The sequence below is a fragment of the Rhinolophus sinicus genome, linkage group LG02 (genome assembly GCF_036562045.2).
Source record: "Rhinolophus sinicus isolate RSC01 linkage group LG02, ASM3656204v1, whole genome shotgun sequence".
NCBI lineage: Eukaryota > Metazoa > Chordata > Mammalia > Chiroptera > Rhinolophidae > Rhinolophus > Rhinolophus sinicus.
The window spans coordinates 149,754,733-149,771,071 of NC_133752.1; the positions used below are offsets into that span (position 1 = coordinate 149,754,733).

The following is a 16,339-nucleotide window of genomic DNA, read 5'->3' on the forward strand; positions in this document are numbered from 1 at the left end:
ATAAATGGAAATGTAAAATTATGAAGCTACTGGAAGAAAATGTAGGAAAATACCTTTGTGACTTGGTGGGGAAAGGTTTCTTAAACAAGATGCAAAAATACAAAACTTAAAATCATTACAATGTACACTTTAAATATCTTACAATTTTATTCGTCAATTATACTTCAATAAAGCTGAAATTTAAAAAAATTCAAAAAGGAATTGGAAGCCAAAACTTACTGAATTATTTACCAGCATGGCAAATTTAAGAGGCAGTTAATACCAAATCTTGGCAAAATGTGTGGGGAGAATGGCCTCTTGCACACAGGATGTGGAAGTGTAAATTGTCTTAGCCATTCTGGGAAGCAACCTGCAAATACATAAATGTGTGTGTGTGCCCTACAATCTTACAATCTCATCTCTTGGGTATATGTCCTAGGAAAAATGTCATGTGGACATATCAGGTCTTTCCATGATAGCAGGGAAGTGGAAGCAATGAAAGTATTTTAACCAGGAGAGCAGGTACATAAAATAGGGTGGAGCATACTGTGGAAGAAATGAAGCAACAAACCAGGTGTACATATGGTGCACAGGTAGATTTTAAACACATAATATAAAGTGAAAAATAGGATATTTAAAGCACAATATTATTTATGCATATTAAAAACAAATACACATTCTAGGTTTCCATGGCTCTTTCCACACCTCTTCCTAAAAACTATACAGAGCAAAAAGAAAAGCAAATAAAAATTCCTATAACTGATAATAAATACAGGAAAAAATCCTACAATCTCCAATTTACATGTAAGTTGGGGAAAATACTGTACAGACCATCCAGAAGCCCCATAAATGTGTACAGGTCACAGAATCCACTTGAAAAAGTAGAGAATATGGAGGGTCTTAGTGTTGGTAGAACCTGATAACATCAACAAGGGGTCACTCCCAGAAGAAAATCATCCAACCCCTGTGGGAACAGATGAGAGGTGGTCTGAAACCTGGCAGTTCAGCACTGGCAACAGGAGTCAAAACACAAGAGCTTGGAAAATTCATAAAACAAATGTGGCAGTCTTGGGAAAGTGCCACTTTAAGGAGAAAGAGGCACTTTGGAAAGTAAGTCATTGTTCCTTGGAGACAGCAGCCAGTGGTAAATGGAAGAAAGAAAAGAAGTGGCAATAAGTACCCCACTTAGAAAACAATAGGAGAATCAGAAGTCTGTCTACAAAGAAAAGCACATTATAATTAAGAAAACTGCTCTTCACTATAGCAACAGAAGAGGGAGCGCTTGAGCTGAAAACAAAAACAAAAACAGGAAAGGACCTTAAAAACCATCTCCATTCTCTTCAAAAGATCCATTTGTTCCAAGCTGACCCAGAAAAACTCAACATATTCAAACAAGAATAACAACAACAAAAATTCAGTTTCCATACAAAGTTACTATAAGGAAAAAACACAAACACACAAAAAAACAATCATAAGTTTTGACAGATGAGAGCACACCAGAAAAAAGGCTGTCTCAAAGCAGAAACCAAGACTAAACTACAAAATACAGTAGTGGGTCCTGTGGTGTACTCCCCAGATACCCGTTTCAGTACTCGTACCCCAAATTGCTGGAATGTCGCTGGCTGAGTCCCTCTCTGGGAATTTCCTTTAGCCAAAGAAAACCCTCAGCCAAGATTTGCCTGCATCCAGTGACTGGTCCATGCTGAAATATAGAGGTCCCTGCCCCAGGGTAGGACAACTCAGAAGGGCCATCCCAACTTCAAAGCTCCTTATAGGATGGTAAAGCCTTTGTCGTGACATCACGGTCAGCGGTGTACTGCAGCGGGCTCCTCTGGGCCTGTGAGAGCCAACTGGTATAATCTTCAGGAATTTTGTGAGCAGGTTGTTAAACATAGCCATTACTAAAATTTAAATTATAGAAACTCACAATTTAATACATTATATTCAAAACCAAGGTAATAAATACTCAACATTCATTACTTCCTAATTATTTTACTACATTTACTATTACCTATGCCCTTGAGGTTATGTGTATTGTTTTTGTACGGGTGCTACTATGCATTTCTCCCCAGATCCACATTCAGTGATATCCTGTTGGGAGCTTCAATTGGCCATGATGGAAGTATTTACATGCTGGAAAATGTTACAAATCAGGGCTTCCCCCCCACACACAAATGCTGTTAAACATTTACCTGCACACCATTAATTGCAGTTCAGCATCTCCCGTCCGATCCTCCTTCCTTCACGTGATTACAATTGCTGATCCCACAGTGCTCGCCAATAAACTTCCTGCATACAAATCCCTGTGTCAGAGTTTATGTACCCAGGGAATGCAACCTAAAACAAAACAACAACAAAATAGCTAGGACCACGTACCATACAGAACACAGAGGACAGAAATAAGAAAAGCCAAGAAAAATGAAAGAGATGAAAACGATCCAAGGGAAAGTAATATAGAAACCAGACAAACAGCACCCAATATGCATTTTCTGGATGCCTTGAAGAATAAAATCCAAATAATGGAATAGAATTAATATTTACAACTACACTTCAGTCACACTTTTCTTGGGACTGGGGGCGTGGGTGTGGAGGGGAGGACAACCTGAGTCTATACATATTGAAGGGCACACCATATACCAAGTTAAATAGACAGATTGGTCATTGCTTAGATTTATCCTAGAAAATTATTATGCTTTAATACAAAGAAAAAAAATTACCTGCGCTTCCTGGCAAAAAAACCAAGTCACTTTCTAAGGATAGCAAACCAGTTTGGCATCAGAGTTCTCAACAACACTTAAAGCCAGAAAATGGTAAAGCAACATCGACAATATAATCGAGGGGAAAAAATTGTGCACCAAGGATTTTTTTATTTTTTTGCAGGGGTGGGAAGGGGAACAGGACTTTATTGGGGAACAGTGTATACCTCGGGGACTTTTCCAAGTCAAGTTGTTGTCCTTTCAATCTTAGTTGTGGAGGGCGCAGCTCAGCTCCAGGTCCAGTTGCCATTGTTAGTTGCAGGGGGCACAGCCCACCATCCCTTGCGGGGGTCAAGGAGGCGAACCAGCAACCTTGTGGTTGAGAGGACATGCTCCAACCAACTGAGCCATCTAGCACTGGCCCATGTGGGAATTGAACTAGTGTGAGGAGCACAGAGCTCCAACCGCCTTAGCCACCGGGCCAGCCCAAGTTCCAAGGATTTTAAATGTAGACAAACTGTTCTATAAGCAGCAAGGCTATAGAAAAAAGTTTTCATATGTTAAACACCCGGACTGTTATATTCATGAGTCCTTCCTGAGGATAAACTGCACCCAACTAAGAGGACTGAGAAAACTGCAGCAAAGAAACTGGTGGTACACACGGAACACACGAGTATTTAGCTATATACCTGCAACTAAAACAAAAGTGGGAATAAGAATAGTACATAGGCTTCAGGATGAAGCTAAACATCTCTTTCCCAGCAACTGGCTCCCAGAAACTCATTGCAGTGGACGATGAATGCAAACTTCGTACATTGTATGAGAAGCGTATGGCCACAGAAGTTGCTGCTGATGCTCTCGGTGAAGAATGGAAGGGTTATGTGGTTCACATCAGTGGTGGGAACGACAAACAAGGTTTCCCCATGAAGCAGCGTGTCTTGACCCATGGCCATGTCCGCCTGCCCTGAGTAAGGGGCACTCCTGTTATAGACCAAGGAGGTCTGGAAAAAGAAAGTGCAAATCTGTTCGGGGTTGTATTGTGGATGCCAATCTGAGTGTTCTCAACTTGGTCATTGTAAAAAAGGGGGGAGAAAGATATTCCTGGTTTCACTGATGCTACTGTGCCTCATCGCCTGAGGCTCCAAAAAGCTAGCAGAATCGCAAACTTTTCAATCTCTCTAAAGAAGATGATGTCCGCCAGTATGTTATGAGAAAGCCCCTAAACAAAGAAGGTAAGAAACCTAGGACCAAAGCATCCAAGATTCAGCATCTTGTTACTCCACGAATCCTACATCACAAATATCGGTGTATTGCTCTGAAGAAACAGTGTACTAAGAAAAATAAGAGGCTGCAGAATATGCTAAACTTTTGACCAAGAGAATGAAGGAGGCCAAAGAAAACCACCAGGAACAGATTGCCAAGAGACGCGGGCTGACCTCTCTGAGAGCTTCTACCTCTAGGTCTGAGTCCAGTCAAAAATGAGACTTTCTAAGAGTAACAAATAAATAAGATCAGACATCACACACACACACACAAAAGAATAGTATATAAATTTTATGTGCTCTGACAATGTAGTAATAACTAAAAAAAAATGAGAGAAGGGGGAAAGGGGGAAAAAGTAGAATAACTCACTGATTGTCTAAAAGGTAAAATGTGGGAGTTAAAGGAGGTCATTTAAGCCAACAAACTGACTATAATAAACCAAAACATATTTAGAAGGACAAGAATAAACATTAAGGAAAATACTAATATTAACTAAAATTGGATGGTGGTGGGCAGAGAGAGAGAGAAGGAGGTAGTTTCAAGTTCTTCCATTATTACTCCAAGTAGAAAACTAATAGTCAATGTGTAAAAAGAGGACCACGGTATTATATGAGTAATATTGATATAAAGGGCATCATTACAACAAAACCATAAATTTCCCTAAATATCAAGAGAAATAATACATACACATACATACAAACACAAGCAAGGAAACTGAGCACATAATTTACTGGAAGATAATGCATTGTTTTGTATATATGAAGATGATATAATTGAGATCAAACATAGCAGTTGTGTATATATGTATACACACACATAGGCTTAAATCACTTATTAAAAAAAGATTTTTAGATTGACTCACAAAATAAAACCCCACTCTGTGCTGTGTATTAGAGAGCCTAAAATAAAAGTATAAACAAAGATGTACTAGGCAAATGCAAGTTTAAAAAAGCAAGGGTTATAATCGTAGTATCAGATAAGGTAACATTTAAGCAAAAAGTATTAGATGAGACAAAGAAGGACACCTTATAGCGCGAAAAGCTACAACTCATGAAAATACCGTGTTTCCCCAAAAATAAGACCTAGCTGGACTATCAGCTCTAATGCATCTTTTGGAGCAAAAATTAATATAAGACCCAGTCTTACATTAATTTTTGCTCCAAAAGACGCATTAGAGCTGATAGTCTGGCTAGGACTTATTTTCAGGGAAACACGGTATAATAGTCATGAATATCTATGCAACAATTAATACAGCAACAACTTTTGTAAAGCAGTAGCTACAGAAGATCGGAGAAATAGAAAAATACTGATAATGACTTTAATGCATATCTTTCAGTCCAAAAGAGTTCAAATAAATGAGAATTCAGGTGAACTAAACAATTTTGGACTATAAGACAGATAAAAAGTTTATCAATCTTTTACTACAAAATGTTACATGATAGTGTATCAGTTATCTATTGCTGTATAACAACTCACCTCCAAAATTTAGTAGCTTAAAACAACACATATACATTATCTTATAATTTCTGTGGGTCAGGAGTTCAGCAGCAGCTTAGCTGGCTAGTTTGGGCTCCAGGTCTCTCATGAGGTTGCAGTCAGGATGTGATTGGGGCTGCAGTCATCTGAAGGCCTGACTAGGGCTGGAGGATCTGCTTCCAAACTGGCTCACTCACAGAGTTGTTGGCTAGAGGCCACATGGACCTCTCCATAGAGCTTCTTAAGTATCCTGTGTTGTGGGAGCTGGCTTCTCCCAGAACAAATGACCCAAGAGAAACAGAAAAGATGAAGCCACAAAGCCTTTTTATGACCTAGTCTCAGAAATGCCACACTGTCATTTCTGCCACATTTTATTCGTTAGCAGCAAGTCCCTAAGTACTATCCATGTTCAAGGGGAGGGGCTCCACCTTTTGAAAGGAGGAATATCAAAGAATTTGTGAATTTGTGAATTATGTTTCAAAACAACCACAGATGGTATACGAGAAGTAAAAATTTGGATTGTTTTTCTATTAGAATAAAAATTTGATCTTTGAATAGTCTGCTGTCAACACTCAAATAAGCGAACTTTCTTAAATCACAAAAATACTCTACACAAGATCCTGTTAACTTTTGAGTCTTGTATTTGCAGTAGTCATTTAATAGGCAAAGGAAAGGAAGAAAGGGAAGATTAAAAAGTCAAAAATACACAGAAACAATGTTTGGTCAGCATGACTCACTAATGGGAATGTTCCAACATTATCTTACTTGTTTGGAAGACAAAGACCTTTTAAGGATAGTGCAATTTAAGGATTTGGACCTGATCCTGCTGGAGTTTAAAGGGCTCTGCCTTGACCAAGAGCCTCAAGCGAGGACAGACTAAGAGGACAAATATAAAGTATCAAGTCTTTTTTGTATGTATGTAGTGATTATCTCTAACTGGGATAAAATCTATTTATGAAAGATTGCAGCTTTTCTTTCTTTCTTTTCTATCTAGTTTAGCTGTCCAATAAATGAACTACGTAACAGAAATCAAACTAAAGAAATATGGTCAGCCTTCATTTCAAGCGCTAATTTATAATTACTGGAGTGTTGAAACTAAAGCCCTGGCTTCCAATTCTGCTAGGTAAATGTTCTAACTGGAGGTCATAGTTCTAATTCTATTCACCTTCTATTTAAAAACTCAGGTTTACCAGATCCTGGCATTGTCTAATACTTCAAAAACAAAATCAAGCAAGCAATCCTAAAATGCAGTTTTATACTTCTCTGATAAATCTAATGAAAAAAATCTCCCAGTGAAAGGAGATAAACCGAGCACATCTGGGACTCCTGTCAGGATAAAAGAATCTGTGGAACACTGTTTAGAACCAACTGCCAGAGCTCAGTTATCACAAACTTCCATCATATTTAAATAATTGGAAATAACAGTTTGCTTTCTAGATGAGGTCAATCCCCTTAAGCCTATAGACTGGCTGAGACTGATGACCTTTTCTCAGTCCTTGGGAAGGTATTAACAGTTGATTAATGCATATTTAGCATATGTATTTTATACTGTATTCCTATAATAAAGCAAGCTAGAGAAAAGAAAATGTTATTTAGAAAATCATTAGAGAAAATACATTTACAGTACTTACTGAAAAAAAATCCACGTATAAGTGGGCCTGTACAGTTCAAACTGGTGCTGTTCAAGGGTCAACTGTAATCAAGTGAAACAGGGGAAGAAAAAGTATTCCCATTCAAGAGGCTATCCTGCAAAGATCCAGAGGCCCGATAGAGCATTGTTACTTGAAGATCTACAGCAGGTCAAAAGAGCTGGGACCCGCCTTACAGGGAACTGGGAGTGATGGTAGAGTACTAAGAGATGAGGGTAGAGACATACGCAGGCATCAGGCCATGTTGAGGGTTTTAGATCTTATATTGAGTATAATGAGAAGTCATGAATGGATTTTAAGCTGGAGAGTAATAATATCATTTTCATTTTAGAGCACATACTCTAGTGGTATGGAGAATGGACAAGTCATAGTGAAACTAATGAAGTTGTACATGCCATAATCCAGATGAGAGATGGAATGTACCAATTGGTACCAGGTGGAACGTACTGTATCAATTACGGAGTTATTGTCGGTCAGCTCCAAATCGTTCTATATTCTGCTCGGGGTGCTGTTTATATTAGGACTTTACTAAATCTGGCATTTTGATATGAGATAGGGATGATATTTCCTGTTTTTCCATAGGAATAGCCAATTGTCCTAATGCCCTTTATTAAATAACTTATCAGCCAGTGATCTGAAATGTCATCTTTAATCATATATCAAATTAATCCTTTCTGGGCCCTATATTCTGTTTCATTGATTTACCCATCCTAGTACCAATATTACCATATTGTGTATTAATTACTGTGACTTTTAGAATCAGCTTGTCAAGTTCCTAGAAAAATGCTGTTGGGATTTTGATTGGATTGCACTGAGTTGATAGATCGATTGGGGAAAATGGATATCTTTTTGATATTCAGTCCTCTCATACTCGAACATGGTATATTTCTCTGTTCATTTATATCTTTTTTAATGTTTTCAAAATTTAAAATTCCTCCTTGTATCTTATACATATGTATTTTGTCAGATTTATTCCTACATATTTCATTTTTAATGTTATTGTAAATGGCATTTTGAATTAAGTTTTCTCACCATTTGTGGCTGAAGTATTAGAAATGTATTTGATCTTGTACACTGATCTTATACCCGGCCATCTTGCTAAACTGAATTATTATTTCTAATAAGTTATGGTTATATACTTTGGAGTGTTCTATGAAGATAAGTATATTACCTGTCAATGTTTCTTCCTTTTAAATTCTTATGTCTCTTTCTTTTCCTTGACTTACTGCCCTGTCTAGAACTTCCTGTAAAATGCTGATTAGAAGTGATAATAGTAGACATTCTTATCTTGTTCCTGGTTTTGGAGAGAAGTCGTCTAAACTTTTAATGTTGGAAATGAATAAGTTTTTTGTAGATTTCCTTTAACAAATTAGGAAAGTTTTCTTTTTAGTTTGCTAAGAGTGTTTATCATGGATGGATACCGAATTCAAATGCTTGTTCTACCTTTATTGAGATGATTATATCTTTTCCCCCTCTGATCTGTTAATATGGTAATTTACACTGTTTGCATTGTTTTGTTTTGAATGTTAAACCACCCTTGCATTCCTGGAATAAACCCAACTAGAGCATGCATATTATCTATTTAATACACTGCTAGATTCAGTTTACTAACAATTTATTTAGAATTTGTGTCTATGATAATGAGATTGGCCTTTAATTTTCTTTCTCTTCCTATCTGGTTTTGGTATCAAGGCTTTCACAGCATTATGGAAAGAGTTGAGGAATGCTTCCATTTTTCCCATGTTCTGGAAAAGTTAAGATTTAAGTGATCTAGTCTTTGAAAATCTGGAAGAACACCGAAATAAAGCCATCTAGGTCAGGTGCTTTAACTGCAGACCAAATTTATTTAATGGTGCTTTCAGTAGCAAACACAGGCATCCCTTGTGAGTTCCATCTCAGACCACCAAAATAAAGCAAGTACCAAAATCAAGTGAGTATCGCAGCAAAACAAGTTGTAATCTTTTGGCTGGTGGAGGGTCTTGCCTTCAATTTGTAAAAACCACAACATCTGTGAAGTGCAATAAAGCAAAGCCAATAAAATGAGGTATGTCTGTACCAGACTATCCATGTAACAATGGCTTAAACAATACAGACATTTAATTATTTCTTCCTACTAGAGTTCTTTCCAGTAAAGGGTTAATGACAGAGTGTTTTTCTGGTGCTGCATCTAAGTGATACTGTAATAGAAAGTGTAAAAAAAAAAAAGTGTATTTGTACTTCTAAGCAGGCTCAAATTTATGCATCAAGAAAAGGAGCAGAATAAAGAATAAGCTTTGGAAATCAATCAATAAATAAAATATTTGATAGGTGTTAATTTAAGTATACATACATACATATGAATATACATGTGTTATATATACAGAATCAGAGAAAGAGTTCTGTGTACTTTTATGCCTGAGATAGATCCAATGCACTATATAATAGCATTTTTATTACATGCAAAAAAAATAGAATTAGGGACTTTGAATTCTAATCCTCGCTTGCCTTCCCTTTGACTTAAGAATCATGTAAGGTACAAATCTTGTACTTTTTATATTCTCAGGACCTAATGCAGTGCATAAACAGTATACAGAAAGTCTAATCTTCATTTTGTTCTTCAATAAAATTGGAATAGTAATGCAGACATAACAACAAGTTAGTATGACCAGTCTAACTGACTGAGAGCATTTTGTGTTTTGGCAGACATTCTCAAAATAAAAATTGATAATTTTTCTGCAGTATCCCAAAAGCACATTAAGATATTTGCAAACAGAACTGATAATCTCTTCTTTGTCAGTAGGGATATGGAGATCTTCCCAATAGCCAGGGCATTTTGAAAAGTTTTTCCCGCCTGTAGGAATAAAATTAATTGTGAAAGCGCAGGTGTGTTGGGGGAGCAGCGGAGGAGGAACGAGAACCAACTTAAATTAGGCAGTACCACTGTCTCTTTCACAGGATGAAGGTGGGAGGAGATGAAGAGGGCCAGAATCTGGTAATTTAAGGTGACAGACACTAATAATAAGTGTCTTTGAATTTAAAAGCTGCAGCAAGAGAGGACATAATTAAATTACATGAGGACAAAGAAGGCTAGAGAAAGACTAAAAGGTGCTCTCAGGTCAGCCTTCCACTACAGCTGGGTACTGTTCTCACAGAGTTCCCTAGAGAGTGTTCTACCATCAAGTGACATTTGAGGTATTAAACATGTGAGATGGGATTGGACACCTTGAGCATATGATCCTTAAGGGGCTGACAGTGCACACTTCCTGTTGAACTAGTTTCTTATCCTAGAGTCTGATCCCCGAGCTCAGATGTTCTCCTGTTCTCTAGCACTTTTCAAATTTCTATCATTCTCTGACTAAAAGAGTGAGGGAGAACCAATAGATCAGCTTCTGCTGTGGGGTATGCAATTTACCTCCAGAAAACTTCTCAACCCATGTGAGGAACCACTGGGAGAAGTGGGAAAAGCATCTAATATTTACTGAATGTGTACTCTATGCTAAGCAGAGTGCTAGGTGTCATTTAATTTAATCCTCATCACAACACTGTCACCTAAGTATTATTGCCAAGGAAGAAGGTGAGACAGAGAAGCTAAGAAACTTGCTCCCTCACTCATATTTAAAAGCCAGAGATGAAATATAAACGCATTCTGACTCCAAAGCCTTTGCCATTCCACCAGAGCAAGGGATCCCTCCCACTCAAGTGTTATGCCTGGGTGTTTCCCTCCCTCTTGGTAATACATCATCTCCCTTGCTCTGTAACATTTCCACAAAAGAGTGACTTTTCACTGAAACAATTTCAACATTCTGCAAACTAAGAACCTGACAAAAATCTCAAAAGTTTATTAAGTTAAGGAATATTAGTGTACATGTGTTTAAAACCCTAAGATTGAAAGGAAGTACACTAATCCTGCCAACAATATGTTGTTTAAAAAAGAAAATCACTTCCTCCTTCATTTATTGGAATTGCTTGGAAGCAGAAGTCAGGAAATCCCCTTCCTTGATTTGTGGTATTTATGAGACTTATTCCCAAAGAACAGAATTTATTCTGCTTTATCCTTTGAAATGTTCAATATTTTTTCATTCTTCCTTAATAGAACATAGTTTTGGTTATTTAAAGATTTCCACGTGACAAGAGTTTATTTTATTTCCTTTTCTATATTCTTAGAAAATGAAGCTATAAGCAAAGTATGCCTAATTACTTCTTATACATAAAAAATGTATATTCCCTACAATAATAACTTTACTATTAATACTTAGGAACTACTTATGGGAAAATACCTTTAATACACATAAATATTTCCAGTTGAATGAATTAACTATACATTTCAAAACACCTTGAAATGTGTAGTTAAAACTATACATGAATCTCAAATAGATGTTTCGGAAGAATGCAAATTTTTCACATGTATAGAATTAAAAATATCCAAGAATAACTACAGAATACTTTTCACCTAAGTAAAATAAATTATTTTAGTTATTAAAAGATTATCACAGACATGTAGTTAAATGGAATAGAATAGAATGTCCAAAAATAGACCAACACAAATACGTATATTCATTTAATTTTCAACAAAGGAGCCAAAGTAATTCAATGGGAGAAAGAGTCTTTTCAACAAACGGTGCTGGAACAACTGAATACCCATATGGAAAAACCTGGATCCTTACTTCACACCATATACCAAAAAGTTAATTTGAAATTATCACAGACCTATACGTCAGAGCTAAAACTATAAAACTTCTGAAACTATAAAACATAGGCAAAAATTTTTGTGACCTTGAGTTAGACAAAAATTTTGTTAGATAGAATGCAAAAAGTACAAGACATAAAAGAAAACAATTTATAAACTATATTTCTTCAAAACTTAAAACTTCTGCTTTTTCAAAGATACTATTAAGAAAAATTAAGAAACAAGCCACAGACCTGGGAGAAAATATTTTCAAAGCACGTATCTGATAAAAGATTTGTATCAAGAATATATGAATAATTTTTACAAGTCAATAATAAGACAAATAATCCAATTAATAAACCATTTAAATTTTTCCAAAGCTTTTATGGTACCCTTAATTTTTTTTATTTTTGATATGGTAGTTAATTTTGACTGCAATGCAATTGAAAATAATAAAAATTCTTTAAGAATGTCAATCATTAAAGCAAAGTCTTGGAAGAAATTAATGTTAGCTAATCTCTTTAAGCTAATAAAAAGAATGATAAAATGTATATATAATGAAGGATATGCCTGACATACAGCAGTAGCAGTTTGTAAATTACATGCCACCCATCTCAACCTTAGTACTCGACCAATTTTAGTAATTTCAGTTTCAAGTTCATTAGTTACAGTTTCGAACTCAATTTTATTTTTATTGGGTTGGTGATAAATAGAATAAACTTTATCTAGATAAAGTCCTTGTCCAACCCCTTCATTTATGTGAGGAAACTCTCGTGAGGTGAAAGGACTTGATAAATGTCAAGGATAGAATAAACATTATCTAGAATACTTTAAAACAATTGACTTATTTTATTTCAGATAATGAAATTGCAATCAATGACTTAACCAATACCAAATGATGACTTAAGGAAAATTTTCTAAGAAATTTGTAGCTACTTTAGACTTCCTTTTCACTAGTGTACAAACACCATTAGAACAAAAATGCAATTAAGATGGATTTCAAATATTCATTATCAACGCCATGACCATTTAAAGTAGACACTCTCTGCTACGGTTGACACCAATTCTTTTAAAGTAAAAAATATCATTATTAGTACAGAAACTGATTCAACTGTGTACAGAAGATAAATCACTAGGTGCTTTTCTTTAAAAGTATAGAAGTCTAATCAATCATAGTACATATCTGGTATGCTCTTCTATGATATTCTTTTTTTTTTTTGAAGGGGAACAGGACTTTATTGGGGAACAGTGTGTACTTTCAGGACTTTTTTCCAGGTCAAGTTGTTGTCCTTTCAATCTTAGTTGTGGAGGGTGCCGTTCAGCTTCAAGTTGTTGTCCTTTCAGTCTTAGTTGTGGAGGGTGCAGCTCAACTCCAGGTCCAGTTGCCATTGCTAGTTGCAGGGGGCGCAGCTCACCATCCCTTGTGGGAGTCGAACCAGCAACCTTGTGGTTGACAGCCCGCGCTCCAACCAACAACTGAGCCATCTGGGAGGCAGCTCAGCTCAAGGTGCCGAGTTCAATCTTAGTTGCAGGGGGCGGAGCCCACCATCCCTTGTGGGAGTCTAGGAATCGAACCAGCAACTTTGTGGTTGAGAGCCCACTGGCCCATGTGGGAATCGAACCGGCAGCCTTTGGCATTAGGAGCATGGAGCTCTAACCGCCTGAGTCACTGGGCCAGCCCCTTCTATGATATTCTTAAATATCTTCATATAATTTCTTTTACAATATGTTTTGCTGTTTTTGTTACATTGTATCATGTATGTAAACAACTACATATTCTACTCCATTTTTCTCTTTTAATTCTATTGCCCCTCTCACTATGAAAGATCCATTATGTTTTACTGAACTATAGAGTATTAAAAATTTCTGATAGTATCAATATCTTTATTATTTAATTTATATACTTAATTGGAAATTGAGTCATTAGTTGATTCTTCTAACAAATCTTAAATTTTAGTAAAGTCTAAAAAGATGTTCTCTAAATTTTTTTCCCCCAGAAGTTTGCCTAGTAGTTTTATTAGTACTTATTTAGGGTTACTAAATATGCACTCCATTTGTTGAACCCTTGGACATGCTTTTCTGCAGTCACTCCTAAATGCTGAACTATCAAACAATCCTTACATCCTAATTTACATTCTTTTATTTCAAGCCATTTGTACTGTTCTGAAAATAGTAACACTTGTTTTTCATTCCAACAAGCTGGAAGCACAAGGTTATCTATTTCTCTTTGATGAACATGATCATTTTTCTTCAATGATTGGTCATTCAACGATTTTGAAATTTGTTTCCATTAGCTTAAGTATCCCACAGTTTTCACTCCTATCATTATTTTCTGTGTCTATTTTAAACTTCTTCAGATTTAAAAAACTTAAATCACTCTCTTACTTTGACATTTTAGGGATCAGAATCTGAAAAGCAATTTTATGTTAGTAAAATTCACAATACTACTACTTGGGGATTAACATAAAATTTGTTAATGATTACAATATGATTTTAGAAATAGCATAAACTTTAAATTAAAATATTTATCTTGCTTTTTGGTCTTTACCTATATATCTGCAGTGTGACTTGCTATTTCTTGAAAATCTACTATCAGTTTTGATTCTTTTCCCAATATTTCATAAAATAAGACTATGAATAAATGCTTATGATTTGATTAAGCAAAAAAGATGCTCACATCTGCCAAAGAAGTATAGTTCAGACACGGATGTTGGTTCATATTTTTAAGTTAACAAGTAAGGCAAAAGTGAAACAGTGGAGATATATTGAAACTTCATTCCTTTGTCAATGACATGAGTGACTTCTTTCCTGAATTGGATAATAGTTTTTGAATACTGGAAGAATATTTCCTCAACTTTTTGTGCTACTCACAATGTCAAGACCTCAGATGTGACACACCTTTAAGTTTAATTCTGCATTATCAACATTTTCTCCACAAACCTGCTGCCTGTTTTTGTCAATAAAACTTTATTGGAACATGGCCATGGCCATTTTTAATGTAAGAGTTCAGTAGTTGTGACAATGAATATATATATTTAGGCAAAGCCTAAAATATTTACTATATGGCCTTTTACAGAAGTTGCAGATACTTGGTCTAGAAAACAATAAACCAAGCCCTGATTTGTAGCATTTGCCAATTTCCATGGTTTAAATATTCCTATTGCAGCCAATTTCATGCTATAAATGTGACATCTCTGAACAGTTGGGAAGAGATGCAAACATTATATAGTATTTCCAACATACAGATACAACAGACAACCTCAAGAACAGAGCTATTAGAAAAATAAAGTAAAAAAAGAAGTGATGAGTTTGAGTATTTACTGTTTTTAACATATTTAACTGTAAATTTATATAATTTGATTTTTAACAGTGGTCATGCTTAGCAACTGGCTCATAAAATCCCCGAAAACTTCACAATCAGCCTTATAAATTGGTAAATGCCAACTGCAGTGTACTACTAGCTCTATTTTCAAAAGGGCACAAGCAGGTCTTTGGGAGAGCAAGTTGCCTAGTTGTTAAGTGGCTCAGTCAAGATTCAAATCTAAGTCCAAAACTCTGACCCAGGTTAGGCTTCTTATGAATAAGGTCCTTTACTGGCTTGATTTTTTTTTTTTTTTAATTGTGGAGGAGGCATATATCGAGGGAACTCCACATGCAGGGAATGCATTTTCAGGAGGACTATCCTATACTCTTTCACGTTCCCACGCTGTCTGCCAGTTTTGCTAGAATCTTGATGCCTATCCAGAAATCAGTCTAGGCTGGATATTTGAAGGAAGAAGGCAAAAACCGAGTGGTCTATCCATCACCTGCTGTTGGAAATTTTTCTTTAAAAATTTCCTCGGAGCAGCGGGATGCCTCGTTGGTTAGATCGTGAGCTCTGAACAACAGGGTTGCCAGTTCGATTCCCACCTGGGCCAGTGAGCTGCACCCTCCACAACTAGATTTAAGGACAACGACTTGAACTTGTGGTGTGAAACCTTAGTACACTTGGGGTGCAGGAAAAGGAAAGGACACTATCAAAGGGCACTCATGCAGCAGCAGGGAATTTGGGGGGCAGGATGACCAAGTGCTAGGTCTCTTAAAGTCCTCTAAACCTTTCGGCAGAGCTCCTGTTCTAAGTGTAGGAACAATAACGGTTACAGCTGCTGTAACTTTGACATCTGTCCCTGTCCACCCCCTTCATTTATGTGAAGAAACGCTCGTGAGGTGAAAGGACTTGATAAACGTCAAGCAGTGGAGCCAAGATTAACATATAGCTCTTTCTACTACACAACACGGCCTCCTCTAGAACACTCTCCTTGCACAGAACTTACCCCGAAAGCACCAGGAACCTGGTCGGGGACTGGCCTACAGTGGAGCCTAGGACAAACCTCCCAGTCGCTCCTGAGTCACACTGCGGTCAGTCCGAGACTTAAGGCTAAAGTAGAGCAGCACAAACCCAGGGCAGTTAAGATGCGTGCATTCTTCAACAGGCAGCGTGGAGAGTTTGAAGCGGCCCTGGGAATAGCAGCCACGCCTCTCACACCGCCGAGGCCGCTCGCGGCGAAGCAACGCGAGCAGCCGCGAGGGCAGGGCACGCAGCCGGCGGCGCGCACGGTCGCCCGGAGGCCGCGCGGGAGGCGGGCTGGCGT

At 36.9% G+C, this 16,339-nt stretch overlaps 1 long non-coding RNA gene and 1 pseudogene across 1 annotated transcript; both read right to left on the bottom strand.

The window, feature by feature from the left end:
• Window positions 1-954: 954 nt before the first annotated feature.
• Window positions 955-16,311, bottom strand: LOC141570099 (uncharacterized). Its single transcript, XR_012493981.1, has 3 exons — window positions 16,022-16,311; window positions 2,172-2,316; window positions 955-1,816 (listed from the first exon to the last, which is right to left on the bottom strand). It is a non-coding gene; the product is annotated as an uncharacterized LOC141570099 (long non-coding RNA).
• Window positions 6,202-14,101, bottom strand: LOC141568685 (E3 SUMO-protein ligase KIAA1586-like; annotated as a pseudogene).
• Window positions 16,312-16,339: the final 28 nt, after the last annotated feature.